At 51.7% G+C, this 5,000-nt stretch overlaps 1 protein-coding gene across 1 annotated transcript in view; it reads right to left on the bottom strand.

The window, feature by feature from the left end:
- Positions 1 to 5,000, bottom strand: part of LOC137619891 (potassium voltage-gated channel subfamily H member 2-like) — a 913,085-nt gene that overhangs the window by 382 nt on the left and 907,703 nt on the right. The window lies entirely within an intron of this gene.

The raw sequence follows: 5,000 nt of genomic DNA, 5'->3' as shown, positions 1-5,000 counted from the left end.
TATATATATATATACTGCATATATATATATATATATATATATATATATATATATATATATATATATATATATATATATATATATATATATATATATATATATATATCACAAATTTTAAGTAATTTGTATTTTTCCTAACATACTTACCGAGAAACACTTTGCTTAGGAGTCACTGGTGGCTCCTCTCTAACGACCAGAATTTTGCGTAGTTTACCCTACTATATCCAACGTGACCCGTTAGCGGAAGAGAACGTGACCTGGGGCAATGCCCGAGGTCAGCCATGTGGCGACGATCTCTACCTAGTCAGTATGTTTTATGTAAGGAACAATACTCTAGGACTGTAAGGCACTGCGGGGACGGTTGGGGGGGCCATACCTGGAAAGTGTTTCTCGGTAAGTATGTTAGGAAAAATACAAATTACTTAAAATTTGTGATTTGTTCCGACACAGACACTTACCTCGAAACACTTTGCTTAGGAGACTTACACCTTAGGAGGAGGGAGTGCCCGTAGCCCAAGACCCCCATGGACAGTAGGATAAACTACACAAAAAACTCATTAAGTGTGGTAACACTTACCCTTCTGCGATTTTCTTCCTTGTTCTTGTTCCATAATGGCGATTCTTGAGGCTTGTCTAATGAGCGACAGCTCTGAGGACAACTGATAGTACGAGAAAAAGGGGGAAAAGGTGACAACGAAAAATAAGCCTCCCCGTGTCTAGAACATTTGTGGTTCCCTATCGAGGCCGGGACTTAATTCGTCAATCCGAATGGAAGGCTGAGATGACCGGCCCGACCGAAAGCCCATCCTGGGGAGTTCCTCGTACCGTCCTAGAGATAATGATCAGTGAAATGTCGACCGGTTAGACCAAGTCCCTGCTCGAAGATCCTGAGCCACCGACATGTTCTTTACAGATGAAAGGACGGTGCCTAGAACCCTAACATCATGAGCCCTTGGTTCTCTTGCACTGAAAACCCCTCATTTTAGGGAGCTTGCCTAATTCCTTGTCTGACCCAAAAGGAAACTGTATTCTAGATGTTCTTTTTCGTTTGACCCTAGGAAACGACGAGGTTCTTGATAGACGGACGGGGCTTCGCCGTTCCTTTAAGACACTTCCTAATCACCCTGACGAGGCACAATTTCAAACCTTCCTGGTTTACCTCATTTGGGATTGCTGGGATCGTAAAGCTCCCACACCTCGGAACCCAAACTGACGGATCCTGTGTCTTGGCGACGAAGGAGGAGACTAACTTAAGGGGTCTCTTCTTCCAACCTCTAGAAAACTCCTCCTCATACGAAAACCCTTGTAGCTTGCTCACCCACTTAGCTGAGGCTAACGCTAACAAGAAGAGCACTTTGAATGTGAGATTCCTGCCTACAATGTCTCTTAAGGGTTCGAAAGGTGGATTTAGGAGCATATCCAGAACCCTTGCCAGGTCCCAATTCGGGATTCTCGGGGCAGAAGGGGTCTGATTGCTCGAAAGTCTTGATGAGCATGGACACCTGTCTTGAAGAACCGAGAACTATGCCTCTCAGGAGAAAAACTTTACCAAGGGCAGTTCGCACTCTCTTAACCGCTAGGATTGTCACGGCCACTTTATCCCTGAGATGGACCAGGAAATCCTCCATAATGGGCATGGATACTTTTAATGGTTCTATCTTCTTGTCCTTGTCCACTTGACGTACATCGTCCACTTGGATTGGTAGATGGCCGTAGAGGATTTCCTCAGGTAAAGGGACATCCTCCTATCTGTCTTGCTTGAGTACCTTTGTCTTTTCAGGAGGAACTGGATAACCTCCAGGCGAGAAGACGAAGGGCTTGTGGGTTTCGTGAAACCCTTGAAAATGTGGTCGTCTCCCTAGATCTGGTATGTTGGGAAGAGTCCAGGGAGGGAGAGAGGCGAGACTCATTAGGTCTGCGAACCACTCTCTCTCCGACCAACAAAGGGGCTACCAAAGTCATTGTAAGGTTGGTTGCTGCCCCCATGTTGAGGACACGACTTCTTAGGGAGAAGGGGGAGAAAGGCGTACACGTCTAGATCGTCCCATCTGAGTTGAGACACGTCCTCCAATGCCGCCTTCGGGTCTGGGACAGGTGAACAGAATACGGAGAGTTGTTCGTCCTCCTTGTTGCAAACCGATCCATTACTGGGTACCCCCACATCTGAATGATGTCGCTTGCCACTCGTGGATGCAGGGAGCACTCCGATGCAACTATTTGTCCTGTTCTGCTGAGGCCGCCTGCTAGGACGTTCTTCTTCCCCAGAATGAAGTTTGCTGTAGGGTTGATTTTCTCTTTTCCTTCCCAATCCAGGATCTGAAGGGCCAGTCTACACAACTATTTTGATCTCAGCCCTCCCCCTGAAAGGGCAGACTCGAACTGGGAGAAGAAGGTGACTGCTGATGTCGCCCTTCCGTCTGAGAAGCCCTGGCAAAGGATGTCCAGGGTTTCCCCTGTCTTGTAAGTCCCGTTTGGTCCACTTTCCCTCGAGTGGTAATTACTTTGTGGCCTCAGGAAGGGAAAGTGAGGACTCTTTCTGGGCGGTGTAGGCTAGAACTTGTTCAAGCCGGAGGTCCCCGTCTCCAACTCCTGTAGGACGGGTTCCACCAGGCTATGTAGCCTTTAATCAAGTCGAATACCCTCCTATACGCGGAGTCCTCCATCGCCGACGTCGTCTCACCAACCACTTCTTCCGTCCTGCGCTGGGGAGAGTCATGGTCCCGGGCCCTTCGTATCTTCTAAACGTATGCAACCAAGGTTGCCTTGTCCGACATCAGGGCCACTGAATTCCCTTCCAAGTCTTCCGTGAAATAATTGCAGGTTCCCTGGACTGCTCTCATCTCTAGGACATCGCTTTGCAGGGACTTCTCCCTTTCTGTCCAAGTCCCATTCGCTGTCTTTTCCCCGGAGGTGCGTTCCCCCTCCTTCTTTCTACCCGTCCGTAAACTGGCGGATTCTGGAGGTTGGGAGGACAGGGGCATTCCTTTTAGAGTGCGTGACCGATCCTGCCACCATTCTACGGCTTGTCTGGTTCCTTGCCGGACTGGCACCACTTGTCTGGGGAACTTCTCTGGTTCTAACTCTCCTTTAAGTTCCATTGAACCCTCCTTGGGATCTGTCTCCCATGCGGGACTAGCCTCTCTAAGGACACCAGATGTCCTACCAACCTCTGCCCCTCCTTCATTCTTCTGGGATGTCCTCGAAGGAAGGGAAGGAGAACTTTGTCCAGGTTGTTCAGACTGCCTATGGATGGAAAAGGTCTTGACCTGTGACAAATCCAGGGTTATTCCCAATGTAAGTCATTCTGTTGGTTTGGGTCAACTGAGATTTAGCCGGTCTTCCGGGGCACCTTGTCCTACCCCTACTAGGACTCCTTCTCACTAGTCCCAAGTGGAAGGCCTACTAAGGCCTAATACTTGCCCTGTGCTCTTGGGCCCTGTAGCAGTTTGGCTGAACTGTGACCTTTGGAGGTGTCCTTATTCGGGTGAACACCTTATCAATGGCTATGCCCAACTTTACGTCCCTCTCCTCGGAAGGAGCCAAAGATGAATTCTTCTAGACAGGTTCCTCCATAACCCTGTTAAGGCGAGTTCGCCAGTCAATTACTTCTTGAGGTATTGGTTGCTCAATTTGTGTCCCCTTATAAAGGAGATCACCCTCCAAGATTCGTGATGGGGTGTAGATTCAACACGGGCACCTCCGCTCCGACGGGACCTGCGGCTAAGACCTTCCGGAGAGATGGGCACCTTTGTCACTTAACGAGCCTTTGATAAAGGCACAGGCTCCTCCGTGGAGGGGTGCCACGGAGGGATCAGAGCACGTGTAGAGTCAGCACGGGCCCTCCCCGCTCTGAAAGAGTCTCGCGGTTAAGCCCTTCCAGGTGAGAAGGGTGCCTCCGTCATTTTGAGCCTTCGAGGTGGTGACGGGCCCCTCCGTGAGGGTGTCAGAAGACTCCTTCCTCGGCCTGACTCATCGAGGCGGCCCCGGGAGAGCCTCCAACCGAGCTCGTGATTGTAGACAGGACTTTGATCTGACACTGGACGGGCATTGCCATGTCATCCAGAACCTCCGTCCTCTAGGCGGAGTCCTCCGTTATGACGGGCATGGTCATGGTGGAGAGGGCCTCCGTCCTGTAGGCGAGGCCCCCGTTATGACGGGCATCTCCATGGTGATGAGGGCCTCCGTCCTAAAGGGGGAGTCCTCCACTAGGATGGGTCTTGCCGTGCGACAAGGACCTCCACCCTGTAAGCAGATTACCCCGTTGGCATGCCCTCATTGCCGAAGAGCTATGGCGACGGGCGCCTCCGCCCTAGGTTGTGGACTGAGGATGGGCACTGCCGCAGAGGCGAGAGTTGGGTATAGCCGTCTATTTAGCGGTCTTACACCTATTCGACGGGGACCTTGACGGGACCCTCGGCTCATTCTACCCCCTTAGGCCGACGTTTCCTACCTCCTCGAGGTCCTGGACGACGGGACGGGATCTTCCGTGAAATAGTTCGACGGAGGCCCCCCGTCCCCGACTATCATCTTGATGGGGAGACCTGTCGAGGCTGCCCATCCTAGGAGACGGCTCCCTCCACTGAGCGGATGGAGTGGCTCTAGGACGGGACTAGGTCTACAAGACGAGGTCCTCCGCTCCTCGGCTGTCTCCCTGTCGAGGCTCTTGGAGGCCTTTCTAGGAGGACTGTCTCCTGCTCTCTTAGGTATCAAGCCTGAGGTCCTAGTTAGGTCCCTCAGCTTGTTGTCTGGGAATGAGACCCATTATCCTCGAGGCCCTGGACGACAGGACGGGTTCCTCCGTGAAATAGATCGACGGGGGTGCCCGGCCCCGTCTACCATCTCGATGGGGAGACACGTCTAGGCTGCCCATCCTAGTAGTCAGCTCCCTCCACTGCGCGGATGGAGTGGTTCTAGGAAGGGACTTAGGCCTACAAGACGAGGTCCTCCGCCCACCGGCTGACTCTCTGGCGGGGTTCTTCGCTTGTATGGAGGGGAACGGG

Source organism: Palaemon carinicauda, chromosome 26 (assembly GCF_036898095.1).
Source record: "Palaemon carinicauda isolate YSFRI2023 chromosome 26, ASM3689809v2, whole genome shotgun sequence".
NCBI classification, from domain to species: Eukaryota; Metazoa; Arthropoda; class Malacostraca; order Decapoda; family Palaemonidae; genus Palaemon; species Palaemon carinicauda.
This window is presented reverse-complemented; position numbering and strand designations above follow the sequence as displayed.